We start from the raw sequence: 14577 nt of genomic DNA on the forward strand, positions 1-14577 counted from the left end.
GGGCTCCCTTATGGAAATGAAGCACACACATAGGGGGAAAAGGGGAGGGAAAAAGCGATTTCAAGTAATAAATAGGAGGAAGAAGCAAAGAAATCGGAAGAAAAGGTTAAGATCATCTGAGGAATGCCCACAGAATGACCAACAGGAAAGGGGAGATGGGGAAGACAGAGTACATTTTTTTAACTTGAGTTCTCATCTCCTGTTAAAGGAGGAACGTACCCTCCTGGAAAAGGGACTCAAATTTTCCCCTTCCACTAGAATAAACCAATTTAACACCTTCATTGACATTCAGAAATTTATAAGAAAATTAACACTGAAAAAGTTTTTTAAAATAAAGAGTAATGAGGAGACCTTAAATGAGGTGTCAGAAATCCTTCCTTTTAGACCGAAGTCTAATTTTTATCCTTCTCATCTGAAAGGATGCTTTTTAGAATCTTTCAACTCACTGGTATTGGGAGACCTAGAGAAACTAGACTGCCTGAAAATAAAGAATAACCTCACATATAAGGAACGGCGGGCCCTTGAAACTCTTTCAAAAGACAGGGATTTGGTTATAAAACCGGCCGATAAGGGCGGGGCCGTAGTACTCATGGATAGGGTGAGATATGAGGAAGAAGTATTTCGCCAGCTGAATGATACTGGAACATATAAGAAAATTAGGGGTGATCCCACTAAGAAAATTAATTTGCAATTACATACCCTTATAGACAATTATAGTAAGAAAGGGGTGATCACGGACGGGGTATCCAAATTTTTATTAATAGAGTGTCCCATTATACCGACTATTTATATTTTACCCAAAGTACACATAAATATCTCCAATCCACCGGGACATCCGATAGTCTACGGTGTGGACTCCCTAACTTCCAACTTGTCCTCATTTATTGATTTTTATCTTCAACTATAAGTTTTAACGAATAAATCTCACTTGAAAGATACATGAGACGTTTTGAACCTCCTACTAACTGTAGAGTGGAGGGAATGATATTTCCTGGTAACGTCCGATGTTAGTTCACTATATACTATCATTGAGCATAGACAAGGGGTGGAGTCTGTACAAAATAAATTAAGACAGTCCAACATGGATTCCACCATGCGAGATTTTATTACTGATGGTATCAATTTTATTTTAATGAACAATTATTTTGTTTTTAAGGATGAGTTTTACATACAAAAGAGGGGGACCGCCATGGGCACTAGGTTCGCCCCAAGTTATGCAAATATTTTTATGGGGGAATGGGAGGACACTTCCATCTGGGCAAACAACCCATTTGGGGCGAACCTAGTGTCCTGGCGGAGATATATCGATGATATATTTTTTATTTGGAGTAGAGATAGGGAACAACTCGACCTTTTTTGCACATTTTTAAATAGGAATGATAGGAATATTGTTTTAACATTTGGAACCAGTCAAACACATGTGAATTTTTTAGATTTGACCATCTATGTAGAAGATGGGGTTTTAAAGACTAAGAATTGTATAAAACCTACAGACTCTAGATCCTTTATTAATAGAGACAGTTGCCCTCATGACCATTGGTTAGAATCCATCCCATCGGGACAGTTTAGGAGATTGAGGAAAAACTGTTCAGATAAAGAAGTCTTTCAGGAACAGGCAGAGGAGATGGAACAAAGATTCCATAAGTGCGGTTATGATAAAGAAAGAACTAAAAATGCCCGACAAGAAGCTTTAGAATTGGATAGGGCAGTCATTTTAGAAAAATCGTTGAGTAAAACAGCGAACAAGACAGATGAGAAATTTAAGTGGGCTTTTACCACCAATTTCTCATCACAACACAATAAGGTACAAAAGATATTTAAGAAACATTGGCAAGTCTTGAAAAAAGATCCAATAATAGGAGGAGATCTACCTGATAACCCTGTATGTATTTTCAGACGAGCCCCGAACCTTAAAGCCAAATTGGTTCGGAGCTTATGTCCTACATCACCAAAAAACCAGAGAATTACAAGCACTGGCTTTTACAGATGTGGAGCATGTATGGGTTGTAAAAAAGTCAAAAACAACTTTGGTATGAAAATGACAGAGGTAGGGATTAATGGTAGGGAGGTCAACATATCAGAGTTTATTACATGCCACACGTCGAATGTAATTTACTGCATTGAATGCACATGCAGTAAATTTTACATAGGGCGTACGAGCAGACCCTTGAAGGTGAGGATGGGGGAGCAGCTAAGGAACATCACGAAAGGCATGGAAACACATGCCCTTTCCCATCATTTTAAGGAAATACATAAATGTGATGTCTCTCAAATAAAGAATTTTTATGGTCTGAGACATGTCACTGGGGATGTTAGAGGAAATGACCTGGCTTCTAAATTGGCTCGGAATGAAATGACCTTGATTTTTAATTGTAAGACACTTGCCCCCAATGGATTGAATAAGGATTTCGAGTTGAAGTGGTTCATGTGATTTTAAATGATTTATTTATTCATATGATTCTTATAATCGTGATTTTAATGATGTTTTATTATTATTAAAATTCATTGTTTGACCTGGTTTTAAGCAAATTATGTGTTTAGTAATATTGTATTCTTAATCCCCTCTTGTATTTCCTTCCTTCTGAGGATTTAGTCATTCGGGAGACGGTGATTCGTTTGGGTTAAATTATAACTGATTTACCACTTTAAAACATCGAGTGGAGTGTTGGATAGTACACTTCCGGGTAGCGGAATGAAGTCTTGCACAAAGCACATCCGGGTGTAGAGGGCGGATCGTAACCGCCGGACGCCGGGATGACAACTTCCGGTAAAGATGCGGTTATGTGATGGCGACTTCCGGTTGACGTGTTTCCGGGCAGAACACGTGGACTACAAAGCGGGAGTTTTGAATAGTGCTGAAAGAAGGAGCGGATTTGTGGAATGGATATAATACATGTATAGGATGGGAATATTAGTTTGTAGAAGATCCATGTCTGGAAATAGGTTTGTTTATAGTGGAATTGGAATGGGTATAAATAGGTTCAAATTGGTAATCCTCACAATGCCTTGAAAAAGACACAGGACGTGTCGAAACGCGTTGGCGGGAGGATTGGCTTTGGGGAATATTTGTGATTTCACCATTGGATTTGTACTGCGGGTTCCAGGGACGCCTGTGCATATCATCTTTAACCTTGCTGTTTTGTCTGCCGTATGGTGGACCAATTCTATTGGTGAGAGACCATCTATATCTTCCATTTGCATGTTTTTTAATGTTGAATAAAACGGTGTTACACTATTGGAGTTTGATTTCTCTTTCCGGGTGTACCACGCTGATGAGGAGACCTGACAAGGAGAAATTCTGACGGGCTATACCTCAGTTCTACAAAAAGTGTGTCTGTCTACCAATTTAAGGTAGACCAATCATTCTGGTACGGGAGATTTGAAATTTTCCTAACAGTGAAATGCTTAATAAGAAGATGGTATACACTATGTATGTTCTTTTTTTCTTTTCTTTCATGAGCGCTCATGGACTCAAATGGTGATTTTCTTGCGACTGTATCTAATCTGAAGTGATAGGCGACACTTCCTTTCCATTTTTGAGACCAAAGGGCAGCCATTTTGGCGCACGGTATATTATTCAAATATTCTTGTTCCACTATTACAGGCAACTATAGAATTTATTAAGGAGGGATGCAATACCCAAAAACGTCCTTGTAAAAAAAAACAAAAAAACACAACCACCTGAGGTGAGAATACACGAGTTATCTAAACCATGGTATTCAATCAAGCGTTATATCTATTGGGTGACCGTGGCGGTGTCCTATGTGTCAAAGTGTGATTTCACTGCATCAGGGTCTGTAAAGAAGACTTGGTCGCCATTGTCCAAGACCTGCAGTTTAGCTGGATATAGTAAGGCAAATCGAATATTTTTATTATGCAAATAAGAACAAACTTCAGAGAACTCTTTTCTTTTTTGAGCCACAGCAACTGAAAAATCTTGAAATATTACGATTTTGTGACCCTTGACTAGTAAGTCTCTGGTTTCACGGTATGCAGTCAGAATTTGTTCCTTAGCCCTATAATCTAAGTATCGGGCAATGACCGGGCGAGAGTGTCTTTGTGCCTCATCTCGCATTGCCCCTAATCTATGAGCACTTTTAATATGCAGGACCTCAATATCATTTAAGATCCCCAACAACGTGGGGAGGTCTGTGCTAAGAAAAGAGTTAAGGGCCGATCCTGTCAAGGTCTCTGGTATACCTACAAATCTAAGGTTGTTTCTACGGGACCTATGTTCCAGGTCCTCTAATTTTTCTTGTAATTGCTATATGAATTTACCCTGGGTGGTCACCTCCTCTTGACAAGAGTGGACATGGTCCTCAGTATCACTCACTCTCGATTCTAGTGTTGAGATACATGTTGCATGCAAATCTATACGAGCCAGCCCCGCATCTAAGGGGGTCTGAAGATCATCAAATCGTTTGTCTAACAGAGGCATAAGGAAATCTGAAATTTCTTTAGTTGTCAATGGAGTAGTTTTACCACTAGAATCCACGTCAGGACTAGCAGGAGAGGGCGGGCCTGACTTGAGTTGTGCCTCTTTCCCCTTTCCCCATTTTATTGGAGGTGTTTGATTGTTTTGGAGACATGTTTTTGTCAAGGTAATTGTCCATACCCTTTGCGGTCAGTGGTTGAGGTTACTCGCGGTCAACCGCTGACCGCAAAGTTCACACTATTGGATACAATGGAGCGCCTATGCGCTACATTTTATCTCTGCCATGCGCAGCCTGAGTGACAGCTCAGGAGCGCACAGCCAATCAGGAGAGTGCCACGATGTGGCGCTCCCCGATTGGCTGAAGGGACCCTCTTTGACAGGAGTCACGGGGGTCCCGGCAGTCGGGGAAAGGGGTCCCATGTGTAAACATGGGACCCCTTTCAGTGCGTGGTTCAGGTTTGTCGGTTTGTTTTTTTGCCAAGTACGTGGATTACAAGTAGAAGAGGACCGATCTACACTGAATTGTGTGAGTATAATTTTATTCACAGGTACCCTGTGGATTCTACATGGAGAAGTGGACCGACCCTTGTGTGAACATAGGTAAGTATGTATGTATGTAGATGCTGTAGGTGCCATTACCAAGTGGCCTTACACTGGGAATTTAACCCAGATATATTTGTAATTATTTATGGGGTGGGGGTGGGGTGCGGTGGCCCCTGTGTCGGTATGGCTGGGCTGCTTCAGGTCGGCACACCCTAACACTTGATTAGCACTTATTATTTTTCCTATAACTTTGTATATATTATTTTAATCACACCACTTACATAGCACTTCTGTGCTTCTTATTAACCCCTATTAATTCTCACCTGTGTGCTGACCTGGGGTGGCCGACCTGTGCCGACATCGTGGGGTCCTGCACCCCAGGCCCATACCTAGTATTAGGGACCCCCAGTGACGGAGAAGCCTTGTCGATCGGCCTGGGGGCTTAACCCTATATCTGCAGATATACGCAACTAAGATCTCCGTATTATCTGACTATTATTATGCAGTAATATTATTCACTCGGTGTGCATTAGGGAACACAGTTTTTTCCTACACAGAATTACCCCTCCCCTTTTAGCACCTGAGTGACATTACAATCTGATTGAGCAGCTTTCCACTTTGTGTATTGTATATAGAGAGGCATAAATGGGTCAGCATTAGGAGGGATTGCTGACTCCAGAAGTGCCATAGGGGAAGCCAGGGGTATCCCCAGGTAAGCTGGCTCTCAGATGCTGTAGGTGCCATTACCATGTGGCCTTACACTGGGAATTTAACCCAGATATATTTGTAATTATTTGTGGGGTGGGTGTGGGGTGCGGTGGCCCCTGTGTCGGTATGGCTGGGCTGCTTCAGGTCGGCACACCCTAACACTTTATTAACACTTATTATTTTTCCTATCACTTTGTATATATTATTTTAATCACACCACTTACATAGCACTTCTGTGCTTCTTATTAACCCCTATTAATTCTCACCTGTGTGCTGACCTGGGGTGGCCGACCTGTGCCGACATTGTGGGGTCCTGCACCCCAGGCCCATACCTAGTATTAGGGACCCCCAGTGACGGAGAAGCCTTGTCGATTGGCCTGGGGGCTTAACCCTATATCTGCAGATATACGCAACTAAGGTCTCCGTATTATCTGACTATTATTATGCAGTAATATTATTCACTCGGTGTGCATTAGGGAACACAGTTTTTTTCCTACACAGAATTACCCCTCCCCTTTTAGCACCTGAGTGACATTACAATCTGATTGAGCAGCTTTCCACTTTGTGTAATGTATGTAGGTGTGCATGTATGTAATAAAGTGTTACTATCACGGTGTGTGTGTTCCGTGTTTTGTTGGGTATTAATTTTGTAGTAGTACTACAGGTACCAGCGGGCCCATTTTTCCACCGCATGCTGGTACTTGTGGTTCTCCAAGTACCAGCTTGTGGGGGAGGCTTGCTGGGACTTGTAGTACTGCTACAAAAAACAATATTCTTTTTTTACACTTGGCTATCAGCCCCCCATCCGCCGCCCTTGGATGGGGGCGAGACAGCCTCGGGCTTCACCCCTGGCCCTTGGGTGGCTGGAGGGGGGGACCCCTTGGTTTAAGGGGTCCCCACTCCTCCAGGGTACCCCGGCCAGGGGTGAATAGTTAGTGATTTAATGCCAGGGCCACAGGGACCTATATAAAAGTGTCCCCCGGCTGTGGCATTATCTCTCTGACTAGTGGAGCCCGGTGCTGGTGTTAAAAATATGGGGGACCCCTACGCTTTTTGTCCCCCATATTTTTGGCACCAGGACCAGGCGCAGAGCCCAGTGCTGGTTGATCAAATATGGAGGAACCCATGTCAATTTTTCACCAATATTTTTTCAACCAGGACCGGCTCAAAGAGCCCGTGGCTGGTTTTGCTTAGGAGGGGGGACCCCACAGAATTTTTTTTCTGATTTTTAACACTTTCCCACCCCTTCCCACTGTTAAAAATGCACGGATCTCATGGATACGTGCATGCTTATCAGAACACGGTAAAAAAAAAGCAGGTCTATTTTAAAACTGCTTTTTTTTACGATTTGTATTTTTTCAAGGCAGTGTTTGGCTATTGCCGGCAGTGTTTGTAAAAAAGAATTTTTAGTAAATTACCGAGTTGTATCAAATAACAGGTGTATTTGACAGATGGTGTATTCATTCGTATTTTTTTTTCTTTGACTTCCAAAAAAATACGAATGCCCTCATCACTGCCGAGATTTTAGTTCAGTAAATTCCCGAGATGACACTTTGAAGAAAAAACAGCAAATCGGTCAAAACCGGGACCTTAGTAAATATACCCCCCTATCTTTGGACAACAGTTTTTCACAAATATCAGCCCTGTGGAAACAATTCAGGAAATCTGGTTTTGCCACTTCTAGCAGCTGACTACAATTCTGTTACTGCAAATGATCTTTTGTCAATCTACTGTTCCTGCAGATCATATGATAAACATTAAATCAATGATCTACGTAAAATGAAAACTCACGGAAGAACGTAGCATACCTTACACGTATGCGTTCGTACTGCACATTGCAAATGTACGATAGACTCGACATATTATACATGTAAAAATGAAGGCTGCTTGGCAGAGCAGCACCAATAAATCTTTACTGATGGTCCGACGGAAGTTGTAGTTTTTTTTTTAAATGAATCAAAGGCATTGTACAGGGCCTTATTGATCTGCTGCAGGTTGGTGGATGTCATATTGTACTGTATAATGTCCTGTAGTCCTTCCCTGCTTGGAGACAGAACCAGGATGTATAATGCATATACTAAAGATACAGTGATATCATTTACCGGCCCCTGGAGATGGAAAGATATTTCTACAAGAAATTGCAGACACTGTTGCTGGCCTGGTTCTGGAATATCATAGATGGCTCATCCTCTGGGATTTCAATGCATGGGTGGATGATGAGCTCTTATGCCGTGGCCAAGACCTCCTGTGCACAATGACTGGTCTGGGCTTCACACAGGTCATTCCTCCTGCCACACATAAAAGTGGTCACACTCTTGATCTTGACTTTCAGATTGGATTAGAAGTGACTGACCTAAAAATAAACCCAGTCATCTGGTCAGACCACCACTCCCTTTGGTTCTCAGTTGCAATCCCTCAAATAAAATCTCTGCCTGTGGAGTTGACCAGGTATCGTCCAAGGAGTGGTATGACTCCCCAGGCTCTAACAGCAAATCTGGATCTCTCTGCTATACTGGGTGCCTGTGAAGATCCCTAGTCTGTTATTATAATAAGGATGTTATGGCGGCAATTGATATTATCGCCACTGTGCGTATAAGAACTCGTAAATCACAACTCCCTGGTTCGACAACAGTGTTAGTGAGCTCAAGAAAAGGGGGCGTAGACTTGAAAGACGATGGAGGAAGACTAACCTAGTGGATGACAAAATAAAACTAATAAAGCACAACGAAGAATATCAATCGACAATCACCTGTAAGAAATCACAGTTTCTGTTAAATGAGATCACGGCAGCAAACAATAGGCCAGCTCAACTTTTCCACACAGTGTAGATGCTTTGCAAGCCAGCATGCCTGCAGACTGATGAAACCCTCTCCCAGGCAAGATGCAACGAGTTTGTAAACTTCTTTGCAGATAAAATATCCACCATTCGGGCTGGAATCTCCACAGTGCCATCAAAGGAGTGTCAAACTACAAAACCTGCCAATATAAGCCACCTGCCTTCATGGACCAGCTTTAACCCAGTGGATGTAAAAGGACATTGCTGAAATTGCTCGGATTTTGTGTCCCACCACCTGTGATCTGGACCCTGCCTCAACCAAGCTTCTAATAGGTTGTATAGATATAATTGGTCCTGTCTTTGCTAAAATTGTTGAATGCTCTTTGCAGACAGGCATATTTCCTGGACCGCTAAAGGAAGCAATTGTTAGACCTCTTCTTAAAAAACCTAATTTAGATCCTGACTGCATGACCAACTATAGATACTTCTGTATTTTATGAAAAGCTGTTCTGTACTTCATTATTTTCTGTACTATATTATGCTATGCATCTCTTAAGCGGGTGTGGTATTGAAAGTCGACAGTAACTAGGTCAACAATGTCTAGGTCAACCACTATTGGTCGAGAGGGTCTTTAGGTCGACATGTTCTAGGTCGACATGAGTTTTTAATGTTATTTTGGTGTCGTTTTCTTCGTAAAGTGACCAGGAACCCCAATTAGTGCACCGCATCCCCTCGCATGGTGCCTTCGCTTGGCACAGATTACCGTTCCAATCGTAGTCCACGTGGAAATTTAAGTATGAAAAGGTTCAAAAAAAAATTGTGAAAAACTCATGTCGACCTTTTGACCTGTCGACCTAAAGACCCTGTCGACCTAGACACCCTGTCGACCTAGTTACTGTCGACCAATAGTGGTCGACCTAGACATTGTCGACCTAGTTACTGTCGACTTTCAATCTGGATCCCCTCTTAAGCGCCTTGAGGAGAAAGTATTATTATTATTTTTTATTATTATTATTATTATTATTATTATTATTATTATTATCATATCATATCATATCATGGGTGTCAGATTAAATCTATAAAGTATATTGAAATAGGGGTAATGTTAACTAGTATGAATTTAGGACATGAACAGTATGTTGCTTATTCCCAGATTTGCTCACCCCCAATGTTTTGTTATTCAAAATCATGAAATTGAATAGATATACTGTAGATCTATGTTACACGCAAGTCATCTTCACTCACTTTTGGTAATCTTGAACTTCAGTTTCTCCAGGTCTAATTGGTCAGGTTCTTGTCTGGTTTGTGTAGTAAGAGTTTCAGACACTGGCAGAGATGTTTCCAGTCTATGACTTAACAGTATCTTTTTATATATAAAAAGGGTTTTGTAGCTCAGATTTTACAGTGACACCATCTAGTGGGATTCTTGGTTCAGGTGGAGGAAATATTTCAATAGGACAGTTCTGAGTCAAGTATGACACCTAGGCAGAAAGCTTGTGGTGTGGGGTCGATTGTAGTGTTCTCAACAGTGATATAAATATCAGGTAACTGCTATTGGCCGGTGGAAATATAATTAACTGTTTTGGACATATTAAGTTTGAGGTGGGGAGAGGACATCCAAGATGAAATGGCAGAGAGGCATTCAGTGACCGACCCAATACAGATAGAGACAAATCAGGGGAGGATAGGTAGATTTAAGTATCATCTGCATACAGATGATACTGAAATCCAAAAAAACTGATTAGTTGGCCAAGAGATGAGGTATAGATTTAGAAAAGCAGAGGACCTAAGACCGAGCCTTGTGGTACTCCAAATGAAAGAGGTAGTGAAGAGGAGATGCACTGAAACTGTAGGGAGGCAGGCACAGGGGAAATTTGATGAAAAATGACTTCACAGAAAGGGTAGTGGACAAGTGGAATAGCCTCCCATCAGAGGTGGTAGAGGCTAAGACAGTAATTTAAACATGCATGGGATAGACATAAGGATTAGCCGTACAAAGAAATCAGGATCAAATAAGTTTTGAGATAAAAATATGGTTAAAAAAAAGAGCAGACTAGATGGGCCAAGTGGTTCTTATCTGCCGTCAAATTCTATGTTTCGGTCTTCATCCTCATCTTCATTGTCATCCCTTGTCCTTTTTCTTGTTGTTGCTTCAACGTCTCTTGATGATGCCTGAGGTTGTTCCTCAGAACCCAGGTTGTTTACCATCCTAGATTCCATCACCAGATTGTTTATTTTTTTTCTGTAGAACATCTGCATGGTGGTTTCTGAGTGTCACATATACCTTGCAATGTTCCTCACCAAATCAGCTACACACCTAGATGGCAGAGAGGATTCCGTGACATGGCGGATTTCCTGGCTTGTCACAGGTGTCAGATTAAATTTGTGGTGGAATCTTGCCAGGTCATTTGAAGCATTATATATATATTTTTTTTCCCCCTTTGTCGACATGAAAAAATGTTTGCTGTCCTGGGCATTGTGGAAGAACATGGGCCTGATCTTCTGGTAATAGACATCAAACCACATTTCCTCTTCCTATACAAGAGCAAAAGTAGCATCTTGCTGGGGGGAAGTTTTCTGGTTCTTCATATCAATAATAGCTGCCTTTACCACTTTATCCCACTCTTTATATCGATGGTGTCTTCTTTGATGCCACTCACTGTCATATTTTGCACAACACCCTGTCGTTGAAGGTGCTTCAGAATGATCACAGCTTCCAGATAAGTACAGGATGGTCAGTTTTTCTTTATCTGTAAGCTGTTGATCTGTTTTAACCTTTTGAATAGATTCAAGAAATCCATGCTTTGCCACCACCAGCAGTTGACGACACTCTTCTGGTTTCTTTATTTTATTCGACTGCAACTCCTTCCGTGTTCTATCTTCCTCCTCCATTCCATCTTCTACTTCACTATCTGTATCATGTGTAGGACTATTATCTGTGCTGTCTCTCTCAGACCCGGTTTGCGGAGCACCTGCTCTCTGTGAGGGTTTCCCTTTCACAAAAACACCACATTCCTCCAAAAAGTGCACCACCGCATCTGTTTCCACAGAAGTGAAATGTTTTAAGGCAAGGTCATCATCTCAATATGCTGAGATTCTCAACAAACTTCTTCATGTTGGCCCGAGCTTCTTCCACCCAAAGATGGATTTGCCTGCAATCTGCCTTCTTCTGGCATACTCATTGCAGATGGTCAGATAAGTGTGTGCTGAGTGTTTCACAGAATTTCCACACCAGTGGGGTTCTGTAAGCATTATGGTCCATATTCTCCATGATGAAATAAGTAGATGGGATATACTCCAGCAAATAGCGAATGGAGTCAGCAGCTGAGATACGTCTTAGTGCTAGGCCAGGACAAGACTGGTTGGATATCAGCCCTGTGGGCACAATTCAGGAAATCTGGTTTTGCCACTTCTAGCAGCTGACTACAATCCTGTTACTGTAAGAGACCCTTTGTCAATCTACTATACCTGCAGATCATATGATGATAAATGTTCATTCAATGATCTAAGTAACATGAAAACGCATGGAAGAATGTAGCATTCATTACACGTATGCGTTCATACTGCATATTGCAACTGTATGATAGACTCGACATATTATACATGTAAAAATGAAGGCTGCTGGGGGAGTGGCCTAGCTGGATATGTAGTAGGACGTGAGCTCCTAGCTCCCCCAACCTTCATACTCCTGTACTATATCCTGCTGGCCTGGGCAACTGTCCACTGGACCCTACACTACACTCTGAAGGGCCCCTGACCGCTCTGTGGCGTGTTGCAGGGTGATTTTATGACCTGTTACCTTGCTGGTGGCATCTCTGGGTGCTGTGCCTCCCTGGCCAGGCCTGGCCTGCATGCGGCCGGCGCCATCTTGTGATTCTCCTGCCCAGGTCTGTGGCCCTGTTTGTGCCCCCCAACCGGCCTGCTCTGCCCCGTTGGTACCTGTGGGATGAACCGCCGGACTACGCCGTCGTGAGTGCCTGGATATTTGGAGCCCTCAAGTGCTGGATCCCCGCTGCTGAGCCACTGCCTGTGTCTCCCTGCCAGGTGCCATATTGCGGTTGGCGGAGGTCGCGACCTCCGCCTGCTCTCTGCTTGACCTGCGGTCCGGCTCTCCCCCGGAGCGTGCTCTGCGGCTCCTGCTGTCCTTGGAGAGCTGTGCCCTGTCTCCCCCTGGTGCCTGATCTGCTGCTGGAGAGGCACGCTGCCAGTAGCTGGCGGGGGCCATCTTGGGACTGGCGGCGAGAGCGGACTTGCTCAGACTCCTCCTGCTGCCTGCCTTGTCTGGAGGGTCACTCTGACTCTCCTCCACTGTCTGGGGGAGTATTTCCCTCTGCCTGGACTGCTGTGGGGCTTTGCTGTGTAGGGGTCACCTGATCTCTCATTATATTTGCCCCTGTTACTTGTGAGGGAGAAAAGTTTCTGTGGCACTGCTGGGGATTATAGGTCTCTCCTGTAAAATGTGACTGGAGCTGTGGGTTTATGCGGGCTGTTGGTCCCTCTCCTGCATCTACTACTCCCCCACCCCCTTCTCCTCTGCTCCAGGGCTGTATAACTCACCGCTGACACACCTGTCACAGTGCATGCTCCTGTACTGGTGCTGGTATACCTGTGCCTTCCTTCTGCCTTTCTATGTCTCCGCCTAGCCTGAAATTTATAAAATACTTTCTGTTCATTGGACCCTGTCCTATAACCCTGATGGTCTGTAACCGTCGCTCCTCTGCTGCGGCCCATTTAGCGCAATTTGCTCACGTAGAATGCACTCCTGTTTCTCCTGCATCGTCACCGGCCCCCTCCTCTTCCCCCTTGTCCAGCATGGCGGAGGCTGCTGAGGTTACTATGTCTCAACTGTTGCAAGCCATTACGGATTCTGAGAAGCGGTTCGCGGATAGAGTGGCAGAAGTTCATATTGACATTTCCCTTATACGCCAAGATATGCAGAAACTCCGGAATAGAGTTGGGGAGACAGAGAACTGCATTTCTTCATTGGAAGACTCCTGTACACCTGTTCCCACCCGTCTCGCTTCCCTGAAAACGGAGATGTCTGCGTGCAAACTGAAGTTGACGGATATCGAGGGGCGTCTCAGATGAAATAATGTTCGTTTTGTGGGCCTACCAGAAAAGGCAGAGGGTTCTCAACAGGAACAATTCCTGGAGTCCTGGATGCTATCCACTTCCGGCAAGGATTCGTTAACTCCGCAGTTTGCTATTGAAAGGGCCCACCGTGTTCCTACACATCCCCTTCCTCCGGGCGCACCGCCTAGGACCTTCATTGCTAAAATTCTTCATTACAAGGACAGGGATACCATCCTACGTCTTGCTAGGATTAAAGGCCCACTGGAGCATGGCGGTCAGAGGGTGTCTCTGTTTCAGGACTTTTTGGCTGAGGTCCAGAAGTCCCGCGCGCAGTTTACGCAGGTTAAACAGCGGCTTCGTAATCTTCAGCTACAATATTCTATGCTATATCCCGCTCGTCTTCGGGTGGTGTCCGACAATCGCACTCATTTCTTTGATACACCCAGAGATGCATCTGCCTGGATTGATCTACAACCTCAACCTCGTGCTCTCCCACCCTGAGAGACTTATGTGTGATTTTTCTTGTATACATTGCTTTTCTCTTTTTCTAGCATTTATGTCCTGTTATTTGAGTGCTGGATTTTTGTAGGAATGTCTTTTACCAGGGTTATTGAATTTTTGCTATTGCCATGTTCCTGACGCTAGGCTGGGGACTTCATGTCCTAAAGGTTATGGGGTTTGATTGCCCCGCAAATAGTTTTTCTTACTTAATTTGACTCTCTTCTAGAGTCGATATAATTTTTGGGATTAGGTGTACCTATGTTTGGGTTGGTATGCGGGGAGGGGGTGGTTGGGTGTTGTTATTTTTCTTACTATTATTGTTGTGTGTTTTTTTTATATATGTGTTTTTATTGTGCTGTTGCTCGGAACGTGCTGTGCTATGTTTGTGTTGTGCTTGCGTGGGGGATGGCCAATGTCGCGCTGGGGTACCGATGGCCTCCTGTTGTCATACTTGAGTGTTATACGTCAATATGGTAAATGTTTTTTCATGGAACGTTAGAGGCCTTAATGATAGGGTTAAGCGTTCCCTAGTTCTAAAATA

The sequence above is a fragment of the Pseudophryne corroboree genome, chromosome 3 (assembly GCF_028390025.1).
Source record: "Pseudophryne corroboree isolate aPseCor3 chromosome 3, aPseCor3.hap2, whole genome shotgun sequence".
NCBI lineage: Eukaryota > Metazoa > Chordata > Amphibia > Anura > Myobatrachidae > Pseudophryne > Pseudophryne corroboree.